Source organism: Meriones unguiculatus, chromosome X, assembly GCF_030254825.1.
Source record: "Meriones unguiculatus strain TT.TT164.6M chromosome X, Bangor_MerUng_6.1, whole genome shotgun sequence".
NCBI lineage: Eukaryota > Metazoa > Chordata > Mammalia > Rodentia > Muridae > Meriones > Meriones unguiculatus.
The window spans coordinates 145,836,112-145,858,501 of NC_083369.1; positions in this window are offsets into that span (position 1 = coordinate 145,836,112).

Consider the following 22,390-nt stretch of genomic DNA (forward strand, 5'->3'; position numbering starts at 1 on the left):
GCTACCACTGCCCAGCTGATTCTTTTTCTTTTTCTTTTTCTTTTTTTTTTCTTTTTGATAGCTCACTCATTGTGAGGCAGAGGCAGGTGCATGTCTATGAGGTTGAAGGAAGCCTAGTTTACATAGCAAGTTTTAGGCCAGTCAAGAGTACAGAGTGAGACCACTGCCTCAAAAAATATCACTAACAACAACAAAGAAACAAACTCAACTAAAATAAATTATGAATGCAAAGCAATGCAGTTAAGTGTGTAGGAGAAAGTTCATGACTGACTTGAAAATGATATATTTTATCTAGGTTTCTTTTTTACTTAAGGGGCATTATAACAATTTGCTGTTCTTTCTTGTTTTCTTCTTTGATTCTCTTATTTATAACTTCATTCACTGAAGTGTAAAAAAGTTGTTTGTGTGGGTTTTCTTTTCTTTTTTGAAACACATTCACTATATAGCTTTGGCTGTCCTGGCACTCTCTATGTAGATCAACCTGGGTGGTCTTAAACTCACAGTAGTTGGGAAATAGAGGCAGTAGGATCAAGAGCTCAAGGTCATCCTGTACTTTGTAGAATCTTTGAAGCCAGACTGAGATGAAACCCTGTCCTCCAAACAGCTGGGTACAGTGGCACACACCTTTGATCCCAGCACTCAGGAAGCAGAGACAGGTGGATCTCTGTGAGGCTTCCCTATGCCCAAAAGATATAAGGATAGGATATAAGATATAATATATAAGCTAGACTCTGTTCTCTGTTAAGTTCTTTCTTGCTCTGCCTCCATCCTCTGTTTAAACAGCTTTAGTTCAACAGGAAAGAAATCCATTTGTTGTGTACCCTTTCAAGGGAGGGCACTCATTTCCCTGGCCAAACACTATCTAGTAGTTATCAATCCTGAAATGTGGAGGGCACACCTTTATATCAAGGGGAGTGCATCAGGGGTCATCAGCATTTGGTAAGTTCACATAAAGAAAACACCAAACAGCCTAAAAGAAAGCCCTTTAAAGAAGCTCTGAATTTAGCCCAGTTTCACAAAGAGCCTAACAGAACCAATGCATCGGTCAGACAGACACCCAGATCTTGCCTAATGTTCTCCTTGAAACCCCACAAAAACAGACATCTCATAGAGGAGTGAGCTACAAAAATAAATAGGGACATTTTGATGCTTGCTGAATGATCTGTAGTAACTGGGCTTCAGGATACATCAACGTTTTCAATAGAAAGATGCTTTAAAAAGAGACACCCCAAGCTAGATGTAGTGGCGTACGCCTGTAATCCCAGCACTTGGGAGGCAGAGGCATGTGGATCTTTGTGAGTTCAAAGCCAGCCTGGTCTACAAAGTGAGTCCAGGACAGCCACAGATATACAAAGAAACCCTGTCTTGAAGAAACGAGAGAGAGAGAAAGAGAGAGATGTGGGAAGTCCCACCCTGAATGTGGGTAATACCATGCCATGGGCTGAGGTCCTGGACTGAATGAAAAAGGAACAATTAGCTGAGTTTCAATATTTACCTCTTTCTGCTTCCTGACTGCAGATGCAACGTGACCAGCTGCCTTAAGCTCCTGCTACACAGTGATGGTCCGAACACATGAATTGTGAGCCAAAAAAAAAAAAAAAAAAAAGGCTTTGTCTGTGAAATTGTTTTTTTGCACCAGGAAAAGGGACAGACCATGTGACAAACCCCACCTCTGATGGCATGGACCATGTTCAAATGTACCTAAAAGGCCTCCAACGAAGTCAAATGGAGTGGACCTTTTATCAAATCTTGGGCTTTAGTCTCTGAAACCTTTTTTCATAATACATTACTCAGCACAAAGTTTTTTTGATAGCAGCAAGGGCAGGAGGTGCAATTACTTGTGTTTGGGGACAGGGTCTATTTAGGGATTGACTCACATTGCTGTAACAACTGGAGACATGGGTGGGTAGGGAACTGTCTGAAACAGAAGCAGTCAAATGTGAAGATGAAGGAATAGTGTGGGAGTTTTCAAGAAGTCAATACTGGTGAGAGAGGGGAACAACAAAGCAGTTATCTGTAAGTCTGTGATTGTGGGATTGGTTAATTGTAGCAGAAAGGCCAAGTGTGACTTTGACATGGTAGGGAAGGCTTTTGATGCACCTTTGCTGTGGTTTGCAGTGCTTCTTAAAGGGGTGTTGGTCTTCTCCAGACCAGCAAGAGCACACTGTACAAATGCTCTTTCCGAAAGAACAGATATGTGAAGCGGTAAAACAATGGAACAGGAAGGAAGCCCTTTGATGTTCTTCCAGCCTTGGCCTTGGCATTTCAAATGAGCTTTGCCAAGTTGCAGTCCATTTGGATGTAGCAAAGAATTGGTGTAGAGCTGACAGCCTACTTATCTGGGCACAAGAACCCTGATTATTTGTTTGTTTGTTATTGTTTAAGATCTTGATATACTTCCTAGGCTGGTTTTAAACTCCTCAGCTCACACAGCCTCTTGTCTCAGCTTCCCAAGTACCTGGGTGCATGGGCATAGCCAGACTCACTGTGGCTTTTCATTTCAGAATTGGGACCATGCAAAAGTTACTTCAATGGCTGTTTTCCAGATTCTGCCCCTGAAAACTGAGATTGCATTATCCCTGTCCGAGGGGTAAGTTCATTTTTGTGGTCAACACTATGTGGCACACAGCAACTAACTAACAAATTGATGTTCTGAGGATTCCACTGAATGATTTATCTGAAATGATTGTAGGAATGTGAGCAGACACAATGCTCACATGGAGATCTGCAGTCTCCAGTGCAGAATGCAAAATAAGACAACTGTGAAATAGCTGCAGGTGGGGGTAGGACAGAGATCCAAGAAGCATTAAAGGTCCCAAAATATCAAAATAAAAGAAATGTGAAGTTGGACAATGATTCAGCATCAGTGTATTTGCTTTGTGTGGCTGTGACAAAATACCATGGCTAAAGGGCTGGTGAGATGATGGCTTGGAGTTTAAGAGCACTTGCTACTCTTGCAGAGGAACTGGGTTTGGTTGTCGGTACCTCATGGTGGCCCACAATGGTCAGTTCTAGGTGCTCTCTTCTGACCTCCTTGAGCACTGTGTATGCGCATAGTCCACACACATAACTCAGGCAAAATACTCATTCACATCAGTTCTTTTTAAAAAGAAATCACTTTTAAAAAGTAGGGCTGGAGAGATGGCTCAGAGGTTAAGAAAGAACACTTAATGCTCTTCAAGAGGTCCCAGCACCCACGTGGAAGCTCATTAATGTCTGTAACTCCAGTCCTAGGGAATCCAACACCCTCACACAGACACACATGCGGACAAAACACCAATGCATACTGTTGGGATCAGCAAGCAGGCATTTCTACAGGCAGCCCCTGGGGCCTGGCAGACCCAGCAGGTATCAGGCATTTGGAAAGACACCCAGACCACCTGCTGACCACCTGGAACCACCTGCGCATGCTCTGGATCATGCTATAAGAGAACTGGGGCCCCTCCCTCTCTCTCTCCTTCTCGCTCCTTCTTCTCTCCCTCTCTGTCTGTCTGTCTCTCTCTCTTTCTCTCTCTCTCTCTCTTTCTCTATCTCTATCTACCTCCCTCTCTGTAACCCCCCTCTACCTAATAAACCTCCCGCGTGGAACCAATCTCGTGGTGTGATCTGTGGACCCGCCTGTAACCTCTGTAACCTCTACATCTTTTTTATAATTCCTAACACATACGAAATAAAAATAAATAATTAAAAACGCCATAGACAAACAGCTTAGAAAGAAGAGTGGGAACTGGGGCTGGAGAGATGGCGCAGTAGTTAGAAGCACTTACGGCTTTTGTGTTTGGTTCCCAGAACCCACATGGTAGTTCACAACCATCTGTAAGTATAATCCCAGGATATTTGACATCCTTGGGTACCAAGCACACATGTAATGCACATACATCTCTACAGACAAAATATATAAAATAAATCATTTTATTTTGAGACAGTGTCTCAGTGGGTAGCACTGGTTGGTTAGACTAGAACTTGCCATGTAGACCAGACTATCTTTGAAACTCTGAGAAGGGTAAGGACATTCAAAATTACATTAGACTACATGAATGATGTCTATAATGTACAAGGGCTAGGGAGATGACTCAGGGGGGAAAGTACTGTCTGTGCAAGCATAAGGAGCTGAGTTAGGATGCCAAGATCTCTATAAAACTAAAGGTGGAAAGGAACCTCCATAATCCTCGCAAGAATTCCCTGAGGCTCTTGGGCCAACTAGGCCTCATACATGCAATATCAAACAACAAAGAGACCCTGCCTCAAACAAGGTAGAAGAACACGACAAGGTTCAAGGTTGACCTTTGGCTTGCATAAATGCTCATAGCAGGCTTACATCTATACTCACAAACAGGAACATGTGCACTCACATAGCAGTGATGAAGACAAAATGTATAACACACACACAAAGTATGTATGTTCAGCAGGGACCCTCCCCTTCCAGGCCAACAAGCATCCTATCTACCTCAGGGTACAGAGGAGATTTGCTGGCAGTCGGGGTGGGATTTAGGTAAGTAAAGAACTTATAACAAGCCTCCAAACTAATACCTAGGTAGATGGAACAGGGAACAGTGATATGTGTGTGACATATGAGCAAAGTATGATGGCATACATCATAACATATTAGCATAAAGCCATTTATTTATTTTTTAGTTTTTATTTTATTTTTATTAATTAGACTTTATTCACTTTTATCCCAGCTGTACCCCCCTTCCCATCCCCTCCCAATCCTACCTTCCCTCCCTCCTCTTCTCCTATACTCCTCCCCTAGTCCACTGATAGGGGAGGTCTTCCTCCCCTTCTATCTGACCCTAGTCTATCAGGTCTCATCAGGAGTGGCTGCATTGTCTTCCTCTGTGACCTGGTAAGGCTGCTCCCAGGGGAGGTGATCAAAGAGCCAGCCCATGAGTTCATGTCAGAGTCTCTGTTCCTATTACTAGGGAACCCTCTTGGACACTGAGCTTCCATGAAAGGCATTTATTTGAACACTACAACTTTAAAAAATTATATTAAAGAAAGCTTCCTATAGGGCACTTAGCCAACCCCCTGGTCACTGAAGCCATGAAGAAAGATTTCAAGTTCATACAACATATTTTGATTTTTTTTATTTCATTATTTGTGTGGGAGGGTCTGTGGGTGTATGCACAGAATTGCAATACCCACAAAGGCAGGAAAATGGAGCTGGATTCCTTGATCTGGACTTACAGGTGGCTGTGAGCCAGCATGTGGGTCCTGGGAACTGAAATCTGGTGCTTTGCAAGAGTAGCCAATGTTCTTAACTGCTGAGGCATATCTTTAGCCTCCTAATTTACAAAAGACTTGCTTTTAATTTTTAAGAGTGCTTGTGTGCTAACAAAGGGCACTGGAAGTATACATGCATGTGAGTACAGTGCCTATGGACAAAACCAGAAGATCCCCTAAACCTGGAGTTATAGGAAGTTGTGAATGGCCTGACGTGAGGGCTAGGAAGCAAACTTAGGTCCTATTGAAGAGCAGCAAGCACTCTCAAACAGTTAATCATCTCTCCCTTAGTCCCCATTTTGTACTTTTCATCCTAGTATCTACAAAAAAAATTATGAAACTATTTGAAAATGATATCACACTAGATATTTGTTTCCTGGTGGATTCATGGACTACTTAATTTATATGTCATCTTGACTGGATCATGAGCGTTCCCTCAGACATTAAATTCGATGGGACTGGAAGGTAGTTTCTAAATGAATGTGATTTCATATGAGTGTAGACTGGGTAAAGCAGATTGCTTTTACCAATGCAATATTTGAATGGAGCAAAGATGGTAAGAAGGAAGTTGTCTGGCCTGACTGTGCTGAATCCAGTCTTTTCCCACATTTCAGAACAGTGAGATAGCAGTAGCCTATTGCTTTCTAAATGTCGTTTCTGGGCCTTAAGCAGTCTGGGGCTGTTCATCCTCCATTCTCTACATCCTTCTTCCAGAATGAGACATTCTATTTCTACCAGTCTAGAACACACTTCTTGTCTCCTCTTTGGCTTGTGGCACCCCACTCAAGTTCACTTTTGTTATTGTTTCCTCAGCAGGCTTTTGTGACTCTTCTAACCTGAGTCCTTCAGTAGAGGCTCTGGGCTTCTATAGAAGGATTCTAATTCCAAATATTAAACACATTTGTGGTGGTTTGAATGAGAATGGCCCCCATAGGCTCATATATATGAATGGAATTTATGGAACTATTTGGGAAAAACTAAGAGTTGTGTACTTCTTAGAGGAGATGTGTCACTAGGGGTGCACTTTGAAGTTTCAAAAGCCCACACCAGGCACAGTCTTGATCTCTCTTTCCCTTTTGCCTGCAGATCAGAAGGTAAGCTCTCACCACTGCTCCATCACCATATTTGCTTGTTGCTTCATGCTCCTCACCATAATGATCATGGATTAAGCCTCTGAAACTGTAAGCAAGCCTCCAACCCAATTAAATTAATTCTTCAGTAATATCTGTTCTCAAAAAAGTCAAGCAAAGGACTGAGGGACATGGATCATGGGTAAGAGTACTTGCTGCACAAGGATGGGGAGCTGATTTAAACTCTCCTCTGGTCATATAAATAAATAGCTGGGCATGGCTGTGTGTGTAAGTGTAACCCTAGCACTGTAGGGTGGCAGAGTGCTGGGGCTTGTTGGCTTCCAGCTTCAGTGACAGATCCCGTATCAAAAAAAAAAAAAAAAAGTCAGAAAGCGATAGGGCAGTCAACATTCTCCTCTGACCTTCCTATAAGTGTGAAACATAAGTGTGCATACATCATACACATACATCAAACACAAACACAGGTGTGTGAACACATGGATGTGCGCACACTTGCGCGTGCGCACACACACACATACAAATGTGCTCAGAAACTAAGATGAAGCTTGATTTTTACCAACACAAACATGGAAGAACCATTTGCTCTCTTAATCTGGCACCAACTAAGGAGGAAATCTCATGAGATGACAGGTGAAAATCAAGTACTGCCTTTATTGCCTCAGTTCATCCCCTCATATTTCATGTCTTCTTCATTACATTTCTTGGGGGAGGGTGTTACATACACAGTAGTAAATACTTACTGATTCCTAGTTAGTAGGGGTATATAAGCTTGTATCTACAAAGGTGCATGATTGTGGTGGGTTCCTGCCTTTAAGGAATTCTCGGGAGAACTGGAGATCTCCTCCAGATTTTGTGTAAATTACTTTTCCTGTTTCTGGGTCAAAATACTTGACATAATTAACTTTTTATTTATTTATTATTTTTTTAATTTTTATTTTTATTAATTACCGTTGATTCACTTTGTATCCCACCTGTAGCTCCCTCCCTCCTCCCCCCACCCCACCCTCTCTCCCTCTTTTCCACCCATGCCTGAAGTTCACTTTTTAAAAGTAAGAGTTTATTTCAGCTCACAATTTGAAGGTACTATCCACCATGGTAGGGAAGTTAGGTGGCAGTTGCTTGAGGCAGCAGGCCACATTGTGTCTGAAGAGAAAGATGGATGCTGGTGTTTAGCTTTTATTCTTTTTATTCAGTCCAAGACCCAAGGAATATTGAGGATAACTCTTCCCACTTCAGTTAACCTAATGGAAAAACTCTTTCACAAACATACCCAGAGGTTTGTTTCCATGTTGATTCTAGATCCCATCAAACTACCAAGATCAACCATCACAGCCTTGTAAGGACTGGCTTCCTGAGAGGCCCTACCATGACATACAGGCTACCATGGTTCCACCCTGCCCCTTGCATACTGTACAAGCTCTTACAAGTCAAAGTTGGATGCAGGATGTTATGCAAGAAAGGGGACCCCATTGCTGCTGCTTGAGAATGCATATCACAGTATCTCCTTGCCTCTCAGGGGCCTTTCCTTATATTATTAGGACGTGGTAGGAAGTCAAATTGTAATGCTGGTGTGCTGCTGTCTTTACTGATCACTCTCTGTATACTATCTTCCCTCAGTCAGCTTGAAGCATTTGCCTTGTGCAGATGGGAAAAAAATTTTCCCTTGGCTCTGCATAAAATAAACTTCCCATGTTTCTATCTCTGTTCTCATCCAGAGGAGTTCATCTCCACACACTCCCATATATACTCTCAGCTCCTCTGTGTCTGCTGCATGCCACGGTGGCTGGTGCCTATACACTGCATTGCCTGGTGCTTCTGGGGAGTTTTTGCTCTCACAGCAGACACTGAGTCCTTGCTCTTAATGCTGACACATCAGCTCACATTGTGGAGCCTTGCCAGAGTAGATTTGGCTCAGCTGTATACAGTCTTCCCAGACCTAGTGCCATATCTTAACTGGCACCTGCTCTTTTCAAGGCCAAGTACATGTCAACCTAGATGGGTGAAAGCATTTAAAACTTCGACTTAGGCCTGGGGGTGTAGTGTTGATAGAGCACTTGCCTAGCACGAAAGAAGTCCAGGTTCCAACCCCAGCATCGCATAAACCAAGCATGAGACCATGGTTTGATGACTATCCATGGTTGTCAACTTGACATACATGTGAAGAGTGAACCAACTAAGGAACTGCCCTTATCAGATTCTTCCATGGGCATAACCTCTATGGGTATTTTCTTGATTATTAGCTCATTGTGAATAGTGTCAGCATGGGACAGGTGGTTCTAAGTTATATAAGACAGCCATCTAAGAGAAAGCAGAGAACAAGCCAATAAACAACATTATTCCGTGGTCTCTGCTTCAGTTCCTGCCTCCACGTTTCTGCCTTGAGTTCCTGCCTCGCTTCCCTCAGTGATGGACTATAACCTGTAAGGCTTTCCTACTCAAGCTAGTTTTAGTGTTTTATCACAGAAACAAAGAGCAAACTAGACGAGTGGTGCAAGCCTGTAATCCCATCACTTAGGAGGTAGAGACAGGAGGATCAGAAATTCTAGGCCACTTGCAGGTACACAGTGAGTTTGAGGCCAGGCTGAGGTACACGAGACTCTGTCTCAATGTGAACTGAAATAAAATAAGCCTTGCTTAGATGTGTTTTGGTACATCTGTTTGTAAAAAAAAATGCATCATATGAAGAAGCTGAAGGTCAAATCATCAGAAAAGTACTTTCTCCCTACAAGAGCCCCAGATAAGGTCCAGGAACAATGCTTAATTGACAGCACACAGTGCTATCTTATAAATCCACTTTCCTGTGTTCATTCTCTCTGCTTCACAGTTTTCATCATATAACATTCTCTGCTTAATCTTTCCAGTATTTTATCTGTTTTCCTGCCATAACCAATACATCAGCATGGAGTCCCTCCTGGGCCCACACTGGGATTGCTCTGCTACACTGACTCTTGAATACAAGACTATGCTTATGAGCCTAACGAGCTATTAGAGCTAGATTCTTAATGTAATAAAAAATAAATCCTTAATAAACATGAATGCATGCAGAAATGAATTTATTCCTAGTGGGGAGCCCTTGTTTATGAGTACAATAATATTTTTAGGGTTATTGATAATTTCTGATATCAGTTATGATCTTTTAATTTATTCTTCTCTTGTATATTATATCCTGTCCACAGGTTATATCACAAACTAAATGAACTTAACAGATATTTACAGAAAATTTCACCTAAACACAAAAAATATACCTTCTCTGCACCTCATGGAACTTTCTCCAAAACTGGCCACATACTCGGACACAAAGCAAGTCTCAACAGATAGAAGAAAGCTGAAAAACCATCCTGCGTCCTATGTGATCATTAAAGGTTAAGGCTGGATGTCAACAACAGAAAACTTATAAACCCATGGAAACTGAACAACTCTCTACTCTTTGACAGCTGGGTCAAGATAGGTATAAAGAAATTAAGGACTTTTTAGAATTCAATGAAAATTAACATACCCAAACTTACAGGACACAATGAAAGTGGTTCTAAGAGCTAAGTTCATAGTACATTAAAAAATTAGAGAGATCTCATACTAGTAAATTAACAGCACATCTGGAAGTTCTAGAAGAAACTCAGGCTGAAATCAGTAAAGCAGAAACAAAAAAAGTGCAAAGAATCAATGAAATAAAGAGTTGGTTCTTTTAGGAAATCAATAAGATTGACAAACTCTTATCCAAACTAACTAAAAAACTCTACCCTGCAGGGTATCAAAGCAGAGGTTGAGACTCATAGCCAAACTTTGGGCAGAGTGCAGGGAATCTGCACTCCAGAAAGACCTGGAGGGGACAGGAGCACCACAAGAAGAGGGAAAAAATCTGGGCACAGGGGTCTTTCCTGAGACTGATACTCCAACCAAGGACCATGCATGGAGATAACCTAGAACCCAGACACAGATGTAACCCATGGCAGCTTCAGTGTCCAAGTGGGCTCCCTAGTAATGAGAACAGGGACTGTCTCTGACATGAAGTCAGTGGCCTGCTCTTCGATCATCTCCCCCAAGGAGGGTGCAGCCTTACCAGGTCACAGAAGATGACAATGCAGCCACTCCTGATGAGACCTGATAGATTAGGATCAGATGGAAGGGGAGGAAGACCTTTATCAGTGGACTATCGGAGGGGTATGGGTGAAGAAGAGAGAGGGTGGGTGGGATTAGGAGAGGATCAGGGAGGGGCTACAGTTGGTATACAAAGTGAATAAACTGTAATTAATAAAAACAAATAAAGTAAAAAATAACACAGAACTATACTTCTGACACCCAATCCTTCACTATAAAGGGGAAAAAGGAAAGGCATTTTTCCTTGTTATAATAAAAATTAATTCTTCCTTGAGTATGGGAAATACTTATAAAGTTATTTGGTCACTAATCAAAGTATAATAAAATATGTATCTCACGTTAAAAAAAATAAAAGACAGAGAGAGAAGATCCAAATTAACCAAATTAGAGATAAAAGGGAGGGCATAACAGACAGGAAGGAAGTCTAGAGACTCACAAGGACATATTTTTAAAAACTGTAGTCTACCAAATTGTAAAATCTAAAAGAAATGGATAATGTTGTCAATATTCACCATTTAGGAAAGTCAAATCAAGATTAGATGAGCAATTTAAATCATGAAAACAACTCCTTTACAATGGCTGCAAATAATATAAAATATCGTGGGGTAACTCTGACCAAGCACGTGAAAGACTTGTATAATAAGAACTTTGGACTCTGAAGAAAGAAACTGAAGATGATATCAGAAGATGGAAAGATCTCCCATGCTCATGGATCAGTAAGATTAATATAGTAAAAAATGGCCATTCTACCAAAAGCAATCTGTAGGATCAATGCAGTCCCCATCAAAATTCCAACATAATAATTCACAGAACTTGAAAAGACAATTTTCAGGGTCGTATGGAAACACAAGAAACACAGAATAGGTAAAACAATCCTGATTAATAAAAGAACTTCAGTAGGTCTCACTTCAAATTGTATTATAGATCTATAGTAATAAAAACAGAATGGCATTGGCACAAGACATATTGATAAGTGACATTTGAAGACCCAGACATAAGTTTATACACCTATGGACACCTGAGTTTTGATAAAGAAGCCAGCAATACACACAATAAAAAAGACAGCATCTTCTACAATGGTGCTGGTCAAACTGGAGGTCTGCATGTAGAAGAATGCAAATCTATCCATACTTATCACCCTGTGTAAAAGTCAACTCCAAGTTTATATTAAAAAAAAAAAGAAAAAACAAAAAAATAACTTAGCATTAAGTTGAGACAGTTATTTGGACCTGATAAAAGAGAAAGCAGGGAGTAGTCAATCTTAAGCTCACTGGCACAGGAAAAGACTTTCTGAACAGAATACTGTTAGCATAGGCACAAAGATCAACAATTAATCAGTGGGACTTCATGAAATGGAAAAGCTTCTGTACAACAAAGGACACCATCATTCAGAGTAAGTGGTAGCCTATAGAATGGGGAAATATTTTTATTAACTGCACATCTAATACAGAGATAACATCCAAAATACATAAAGAACTAAAAAAAAGCCCTAGATATTAAAAATAAGTCAATTAAAAAGGAATAGAGATCTATCAGATAATTCTCTTATATTTATCATTGTGAACCTAGCCTTTAATGGCTGAGCCATCTCTCTAGCCCCAGATAACGGTCAATAGAGGAAACACAAATGCCTGACAAACATTTAAAATTTCAACCTTCTTAGCCACCAAGGAAATGAAAATCAAAACTACTTTGAGTTTCGATCTTACATACGTCAGAATGGCTAAGATCAACAACACAGTGACAGCTCATGCTGGTAAGAAGGTGGAGTAAGGGAATAACTTCTGAATTGTTGGTGAGAGTGCAAATTGGTACAGTCACTGTGGAAATCAGTGTGGTGGTTCCTCAGGATGATGAAAATTTAGCTACCTCAAGATCGAGCTATAACACTCTTTGACATATACCCAAATGACACTTCATCCTACCACAGAAGCATTTCCCAACCATATTCATTCTTGCTTTTTTCATAATATCTAGAAATTAAAAACAACCTAGATGTCCCTCAACAGAAGAATGGTTAAAGAAAATATGGTACATTTATACAATGGCATATTAGTTAGCCTTTTAAAAAATGAAATTCACAGGGAAATGGACAGAGCTAAAAAAAAAATCATTCTGAGCGAGGTAACCCAGTCCCAGAGAAACAAACAAAATATGTATTTATTCATGTGGACATTAGCTGTTAAGTCAATAATAAGCTACAATCCATTTGACCACAGAGGTTAGAGGTTAGGTATAGAGTAAGGGTGTAGGGGAGAAATATGGATCTCTTCAAGAAGGAAAAATAGCTATGGATGTGTGAGGGGGGTACTAAAATCTGAGCATCAAGCAGGGAGGGGGAGAGGAGCTAAAGAGCAAATTCAAGGAGGTACAGTTAAAACTAAGGGCCATTTGAGGGGTTGTGTGGAAACGTAATGCAGTAGAAGCTTCTTATAATATATACATATATGAAGGTGATCTAAATTAAATTGCCAAATAACAAGAGAGACAGAGTACCCACTGGCTATCTCTTGTCACCGAATGATGCTTCCAGTAACAGGAAAGGGTTACATCTAAGTGAGTTGTTGGTCAAAGAGCTCCCATGGGACCCCTCACACAACTCAAGGTATTGCTAAGGCTCTGACCAACCAATATCTGATTTGACTTAAAAGCCCACTCCATGAGATAGAATCAATATCCGACACTGCTTCGGTGACCAAGAACATGAGACCAGATAGCCCAGGGACCTAGGAGAAAACCAAATAACATTGTTCTGCTAAAGAAATATAGCAATGAAATGAGTCTCAATGAGATTCTGCTACACTCATAGATTAGTCTGAGCGCTCAACCATCATCAGAGAAAATTGCTCCAGCAGCAGATGGGAACAAATAACAGAGGCCCAAAGCCAGATATTTTGCAGAGAGTGTGAGACCTTGGAACACTCAGCTCTAGGGGAACTATCTCCAGCAAATCTCTTCCTTCTGGGCTCAGGTAACCCTAGGGAGGAGGATGCAGACAAAGTGCAAAAGCCAGAGGGGATGGATGACAAGAAATCAAGATCTTATAGACTCAACAGGGCTGATGGACATACAAAGTCAGAGACTGAGGCAGCATCCGGAACCTGCACAGGTTGTCACCAGTCGGGTCATAGAGCTGAGAGGGGAAGTGGAAACAGGCCAAGCTCCCCGTTCCCACTTCTTAACCCAGAAGCTATTTATTCCAACTGATAGCCATTGCAAATGAAAAGTTAGTTTTCTCCAAGGGAGTTTCACTGGGAAAGAAACCACTCTAAGGGGAATGCCCCATACCCAGCAGTAGATGGCCAGCACAAAATGAACTCAACGAAATTTTTGGAAAGTTTTTAATCATCTTAAATCAGGACATCTTTTTCTATCATATCTCAATTTGTTTGTATTTGATTTATCTTATTGTCTATTATTTTATTTTATTTTTATCCCCCAGGTGCCTATTTGTTTCCTAAGGAGAAACAGAAATGGTGGGAATATGGATTGGAGGGTAGGTGAGGATCTGGGAGGAGTAGGAGAAAAAACTGGGACCAGAATTTATTGTATGAAAAATCTATTTTTAATAAAATAATTTTTTTAATTTGTGTGTACACACACACACAGAGAGGGAGAGAGGGAGGGAGAGAGGGAGAGAGAGAGAAAGAGAGAGAGAAGCCAGAAGCCAGAAGAGCACTTCCACAGTCAGTTTTTTTCTTCTAACATGTGGATCCCAAAGATTTAAGTCAGGTGGTCAGGCTTCATGGTAAATGCCATTACCTGCTGAGTCATTTTACCAGCCACAGCCCATTTTTTTAAATAAATAATTCATGGCTAACTATGTTGCACAAGCTTTTGTGTGTCTGTCATATATGCCCATCCGTGCATTTGTGTATATGGATCTACTGTACTTTCTACAATGCATCAGGCTAGATACTGACTCTGGGTATCTTCCTGTATCACTCTAGCCTCTATCTACTTCGTATTCTAGGTTACTCATTGAACTGGAAATCACCATTTTGACAGGCCTGGTTGTCTATCCTGCCCCAGGGATTTTGCCATTTCTGCCCTCCCCAACATTTAGGTGTTTACCACCATGCCTGGCTTTTATGTGGGTGCTGGATGCAAACTTTTCTCCTCTTGCTAAGCTGTCTCCCTAGCTTCTAATTTTCTTTTCTTTTTTTCATGGTGTCATTCTGTTTGCTTTATTTTTTTTTTCAGGGTAGGTATGATGTATCCCAGATATCCTTGACCTGTAAACATATCTGAAGCTGGCCTTGTACTCCTGATCTTCTTGCTTCCACTTTCCAAACACAGGGATTATAAGCCCAACGGCCATGTGGAGTTCTATTGGTATCTTCCTTTCCATGAGGGCCTGGCCTCTGCCCTACATGAGCTCACAGGAGAGGGGGAATAAAGGGCAGTGCAAACTGAGCAGTACAGGGACATTGTGTTCTCTGCCCTCGTACTCAGTCCACGCTTGGGTAGCTCTTTTGTTTTCCTGCCATGGTCCCTACCTTGGTTGGCAAGTGGCTGGATTCCTGGCAGCCTTGGGCATGGTTAGAAGCAATTTTCTAAAAACAAGGTTTTTTTTGTTTTGTTTTATTTAGTTATTTTTATTGTTTTCTTTTTTTTTTTTTTAAGTTTAGGTCCAAGACTTTGTGTGTTTTGTAACCTATTCTCTAACACACCCATTGAAACTTGCAGATAAAAATCAGTGCCTTGGGATGATGAGGCTCATTTATCTTGTGGTTCTGATCAGCCCCTGAGACTGAACAAACCCTTGGGGGCTGATTTAGATTGAGGTGGAAGAGCAGGCTCAAAGCAGGCCTATCCTTCCGGGTCTGCACGGTGACACCAAGCCCCAGGCTCCATTCTGCTGCTCTGGATTCCGTAGTCTTTTTTTGCAGATATGGCATTCTCTTTGTACAATAGTCACAGGGGCCTAGAATAAGGAGCAGTTCAGCTCCTGTAAATGCTTAGCTCCATTCTGCTGCTCTGGATTTCATAGTCTCTTTGCAGATATGGCATTCCCTTTGTACAATAGTCACAGGGGCCTACAGTAAGGAGCAGTTCAGCTCCTGTAAAAGCCTAGCAGGGTGCCTATCGTACAGTGGATACTCAGCAGGAGGATGGGAAGAAAAGGCTCTGGAAAATCCTGTCCTTTTGCTAAAATTGTTACTCGTTAATTTTAATTTTTAATATATTGGGAGGACTAGGGATTCAACCTAATTAATCACACTTACACATACTATAAAAATAAATAAATCTTTACATTTTTTTTTTTTTAAAAAGAAGAAGCTGTAAAGATATATGCTTAGCTGGGACTGCTGGCATAGTCCTGTGATCCCAGATACTTGAGAGGCTGAGGCAGGAAGATGGCAAGTTCACCACACCCCTGGCAATGTAGAGAAACTCCATTTCAAAAAAAAGAATTAAGAAGCAGGCTGTGATGTGCATACTTGTGATCCCAGTGTGGGAAAGGTGGAAGCTAGAGGATTCTTGGGGTTTGTTGGCTAGCCAGTCTAGCCAAGCAGAGAACTCCAAGTTCAGTGAGAGACCCTATCTCAAAAAAATAAAGTGAAATGATTAAGGAGGACATGAAACAGCAGCACCTGGCTTCCACGTGCATATGCACATACATTCCACCTATGAACACACTCAGAGAATTCAAGCTTAACTTCATCTACATATCAAGTGTGTGGTCAGCCTGGACTACGTATGTTAACTTGTTTCAAAAGTAATAACATCTTACCCAGGGTCCTCCTTCTTGCTTAGCTTCTTTAGGTGTACAGGTTTTAGTATGATTATCCTATATTATATGTCTAATATCCACTTATAAGTGAGTATATACCCTGTGTGTCTTTCTGCTTCTGGGATCCTCACTCAAGATGATCTTTTCCAAATCCGACGTTTTGCCTGCAAATTTCATGATTTCCTTGTTTTCAATAGCTGAGTAGTATTTCATTGTGAAAATGTGCCACAATTTCTGTATCCATTCCTCAGTTGAGGGACATCTGGGTTGTTACCAGATTCTGGATATTACAAATAAAGCTGCTACAAACATGGTTGAGCAAATGTCCTTGTGTACTTGAGCCTCTTTTTGATATATGCCTAGGAGTAGTATACCTGGATATTGAGGAAGCACTATTCCTAGTTGTCTCAGAAATTGCCAGATTGATTTCCAGAGTGATTCTACAAGTTTACATTTCCACCAGCAGTGGAGGAAGTTTCCCTTTATCCACATCCTCTCCAGCATGTGTTGTGACTGGAGTTTTTGATCTCAGTCATTCTGATAGGTGTAAGGTGAAATCTCAGGGTCATTTTGATTTGCATCTCCCTGATGACTAAGGAGGTTGAACATTTCTTTAAGTGTTTCTGTGCCATTTGATATTCCTCTATTGAGAATTCACTGTTTAGCTCTGTACCCCATTTTTTAATTGAATTACTTGGTTTGTTGGTATTTAACTTCTTGAGTTCTTTGTATATTTTGGACCTGGGTAAGATGATAAATCCTCACTCAGAAAAGCAAATGGAATGGATACCAAAAGAGGGAGAAAACAGGGAACAACACAAGAGCCTATCTCGCAGAGCCATTGAAAGACTTTACCCAGCAAGGTATGGAAGGAGATGCTGAGATTCATAGCTAAACTTTGGGCACAGTGCAGGGATCTAATTAAAGAACATGAGATAGAAAGACCTGGAGGGGATAGGAGCTCCACAAGGAGAACAATAGAAAAAAATCTGGACACAGGAATCTTTTTGGGACTGATACTCCAACTAAGGGTTATTCATGGAGATAACCTAGAACCCCTGCACAGATGTAGCCCTTGGCAGCTCAGTCTCCAAGTGGGTTCCCTAATAATGGGAACAGGGACTGTTTCTGACATGAACTCAGTGGCTTATTCTTTGACCACCAACCCCTGATGTGGGGACAGCCTTACCATGCCACAGAGGAATACAATGCAGCCAGTCCTGATGAGACCTGATAGGCTAGGGTCAGGTGGAAGAGGAAGAGGATCCCTCCTATCAGTGGACTTGGGGAGGGGCATAGGAGGAAATGAGAGTGGGAGAGTGGGATTGGGAAGGCGCAAGGGAGAGGGCTACAGCTGGGATACAAGCTAAATAAACTATAATTAAGAAAAAATAAAGAAAATTTTTAAAAATGGCAAAAAGTAATAACAACAAAAATCCAAGCAAATGAACAAACAGATAAACAAAAAGACACCTGGGGATACAGCTTTGTGATAAAATGTTTGCCTAACATAAATGAAGCTCTATGTTCAATCCCCAATATAAAAAACAAAAACTAAATAAAACCAATATCAAAACACATCTTACTTGAGACAGTATAACCATATGCTCACTGAAGAATAGACAGGTCCCCATCCCTTGCCAATTATGAAGTGCCTCTCACATATGTTCTTTTGGCCCTAATAACACTGAGTTTGGAAGATCCTATAAATGATCTCCTTTACTGAAGTCTTAAAAGTAAATTTCATTTATCAACCAAGTTGTATAAATTCAGAAAGCACAGTAGAATGAGAGTAAGGGTCAGGGCACACTCCCAATAACCTGACTTCTTCTTACTGCCTAAAGGCTCCAACCACCTGTCAATAGCATCACCAGACGGGCGGGGCATGTCCATCTGTCTAGCTGTCTGTCCGTCTATCTTTTTCTCTGTGTGTAGCCAGAGGTATCACTTAAGATCACTTATTCAGATACATTGGGTGTCCAGCAAGCCTCGAAGATGCTGTGCTCTGTCTCCCTTGCACTGAGATTACAGCTGTGTGCTGAGTCACCGGGCTTTTTCCTTGGGGGCTCTGAATCAGGTTCCCATACCTGTGCATCAAACACTTTACTGACTCTCTGTACCTAGAGAGCTACTCATTTTACAGCTAAGGCAGTGGCTTTATGTTAATGTTTCTGGAAAACCACAGAACATAAAGAAGACTGAGGGAAACAGAATCGTTGGCGAACTTTCAACTATGGATTGGGAACCTTGTGGGTGAGATGCTAGCTGTCTAAGTGGGGTGATGTAAGCACCCACAAGCGAAGTTTGCATCTCTTAAAGTCAGACGTCCACTGGGCATTTTGTGTTTGCAGACAGAGTGGCTCCTGCTTGGCTGGACTCATTTTTATAAAGATGGGTCATGGGTAAAGGTAAAATGACACCAGGTCAGGCCATTTAGGAAATTGCTGTGATGTTATACAAAGATTCTAAATTTAAATTGTTTTTAGAGATCTGGGACACAAGGCACATACCTAAACATAGTACAAGTAATTAATATACAGCAAGCCTATATCCAACATCAAACTCAATGGAGAGAAACTCAAATCAAACCCACTGAAATCAGGGACAAGGCAAGGCTGCCCACTCTCTCCATACCTCTTCAACATAGTTCTGGAAGTCCTTCCTAGAGCAATAAGACAACTAAAGGAGATCAAGGGAATACAAATTGGAAAGGAAGAGGTCAAATTATCATTACTTGCAGATGATATGATAGTATATACATGAGGACCCCAAAAATTCTGCCAGAGAACTCCTACAGCTGATAAATGCCTTCAGCAAAGTGGCTGGATATAAAATTAATTAAGAAAAAAAATCAGTAGCACTTCTATATATAAAAGACAAAAGGGCTGAGAAAGAAATTAGGGTAACAAAACACTTCACAATAGCCTTATATAAAGTATAAGAATATAAAGTACCTTGGTGTGACTCTAACCAAGCAAGTCAATGACTAGTATGAAAAAAAAAAAATTCCAGTCTCTGAAGAAAGAAATAGAAGAAGATATCAGAAGATGGAAAGATCTCCCATGCTCATGGCTTGGCAGGATTAACATACTAAAAATGGCCATATTACCAAAAGCAATCTACGGATTCAATGCAATTCCAGTCAAATTACCAACACAATTCTCTACAGACGTGGAAAGAAAAATTCTCAACTTCATATGGAATAACAAGAAACCCAGAATTGCTAAAACAATCCTCTACAATAAAAGATCTTCTGGAGGTATCTCCATCCCTGATCTTAAGTTGTACTATAGAGCAACAGTAGTAAAAATTGCACGGTACTGGCATAGAAACAGAATGGTGGATCAATGGAATTGAACAGAAGACCCTGAAATAAACCCACACACTTATGGACACCTGAACTTTGACAAAGATGCCAAATCCATACAATGGAAAAAAGAGAGCATTTTCAACAAATGGTGCTGGTCTAACTGGATATTTATATCTAGAAAATGCAAATAGAGCTATACTTATCACCTTGCACAAAACTAAAGTCCAAGTGCATCAAAGACCTCAATATAAAACCAGACACACTAAACCACTTAGAAGAAAAAGTGGAGAAAAGGCATGAATTCATTGGCATAGGAGACAACTTCCTAAACAGAACACCAACAGCACAGGCTCTAAGGTCACCAATCAATAAATGGGACCTCATGAAACTCAAAAACTTCTGTAAAGCAAAGGACACTGTCGTCAGAACAAAAAGACTGCCTACAGATCGGAAAAGGATCTTCACCAACCCTATATCTGAGAGAGAGCTAATATCCAGTGTATATTAAGAACTCAAGAGGTTAAACACCAACAAATCAAGTAATCCAATTAAAAAAGGGGGTACAGAGCTAAACAGAGAATTTTCTGTAGAGGAATATAGAATGGCAGAGAAACACTTAAAGAAATGCTCAACGTCCTTAGTCATCAGGGAAATGCAAATCAAAATGACCCTGAGATTTCACTTTACACCCATCAGAATGGGCAAGATCAAAAACTCAAGTGACAACACATGCTGGAAAGAATATGGAGAATGGGGAACTTTCCTCCATTGCTGGTGGGAATGTAAACTTGTACAACCACTTTGGAAATCAATCTGGTGCTTTCTCAGACAATTAGGAATAGTGCTTCCTCAATATCCAGCTATACCACTCCTAGGCATATATCCAAAAGATGCTCAAGTATACAAGGACATTTGCTCAGATGTCCCTCAATGTGGCACATTTTCACAGTGGAATAGTACTCAGCTATAAAAACAAGGAAATCATGAAATTTCCAGCAAATGTTGGGAATTGGAAAAGATCATCCTGAGTGAGGTATCCCAGAAGCAGAAAGACACACAGGGTATATACTCACTCATAAGTAGATATTAGATATGTAATATAGGATAAACATACTAAAATCTGTACACCTAAAGAAACTAATCAAGAAGGAGGACTCTGGCTAAAATGCTCAATCCCTATTCAGAAAGGCAAAGAGGATGGACATCAGATGAGGGAGAAAACAGGGAACAGGACAGGAGTCTACCACAGAGGGCCTCTGAAAGGCTTTACCCTGCAGGGTATCAGAGCAGATGCTGAGACTTATAGCCAAACTTTGGCAGAGTTCAGGGAATCTTATGAAAGAAGTGGAAGATAGTAAGACCTGGATAGAACAGGAGCTCCACAAGGAGAGCAACAGAACCAAAAAATCTGGGCATAGTGGTCTTTTCTGAGACTGATACTCCAACCAACATCCATTCATGGAGATCTAGAACCCCTGCACAGATGTAGCTCATGGCAGTTCAATGTCCAAGTGGCCTCCATAGAAGTGGGAACAGGGATTGTCTCTGACATGAACTGAGTGGCCTGCTCTTTGATCACCTCCCCCTGATGGGGGAGCAGCCTTACCATGCCACAGAGGAAGACAGTACAGCCAGTCCTGATGAGACCTGATAGACTAGGATCAGAATGAAGGGGAGGAGGACCTCCTCCATCGGTGGACTTGGAGAGGGACATGGGTGGAAAAGGGGAAGGGAGGGTGGGATTGTGAGGGGAGGGGAGAGGGAGCAGCAGGGGTAATACAAAGTGAATAAACTGTAATTAATAAAAAGAAAAAAGAATTGAAAATGTCAAACACCAACAAACCAAGTAATCCAATTAAAAATGAGGTACAGAGCTAAACAGAGAATTATTTGTAGAGGAATGTCGAATGGCAGAGAACACTTAAAGAAATGTTCTACATCCTTAGTCATTAGGTTAATGCAAATCAAAACGACCTTGAGGTTTCACCTTACTCCCATCAGAATGGCTAAGATAAAAAACTCAAGAGATGATGCATTTGGAGAGGATGTGGAAAAGGGGGAACCCTCCTCCATTGCTTGTGTGAATGTAACCTTGTACAACTACTTTGGAAATCAATCTGGTGATTTCTCAGAAAATTAGTAATAGTGCTACCTCAAGATCCAGTTATACCACTCCTAAGCATATACCCACAAGATACCCCACCAGTCAATAAGGATAGTTGCTCAACTATGGTCATAGTAGCTTTATTTGTAGTAGCCAGAATCTGAAAACAACCTAAATGTCACCTAAGCGGAGGAATGGATACAGAAATTGTGGTACATTTACCCAATGGAATAGTACTCAACAATTAAAAACAAGGAAATCATGAAATTTGCAGGCAAATGGTGGGAACTAGAAAAGATCACCCTGAGTGAGGTATCCCAGAAGCAGAAAGACACATATGGTATAATATACTCACTTATAAGTGGATAGTAGCTATATAATATAGGATAAACAAAATCTATAGTCCCAAAGCTAAACAACAATGAGGACCCTAAGCAAAGATGTTTAACCCTCATTCAGAAGGGTAAACAGGATAGACATTGGAAGTAGGAGAACAGAAGGAACATGACAGGAGCCCTCCACGAGTACCTTTGAAAGACTATTCCCAGCAGGGTATTGAATGAGATACTTAGACTCAGCTAAAGTTTGGATAGAGTGCCAGAATCCTTATGGAAGAAGAGGGAGATATAAAGACCTGGAGGAGACAGGAACTCCACAAGGAGAACATAGCCAAAACACCTGGGCCCAGGAGGGCCTGCAGAGACTGATATTCCAACTAAGGAACATGCATGGAGAGGACCTAGACCCCCTGTTCAAAGGAAACCCATTAGCTGCTCACTTTCCCAGTGGGTTCCCTAATAAAGGATACAGAGGCTGTCTTCTGACATGAA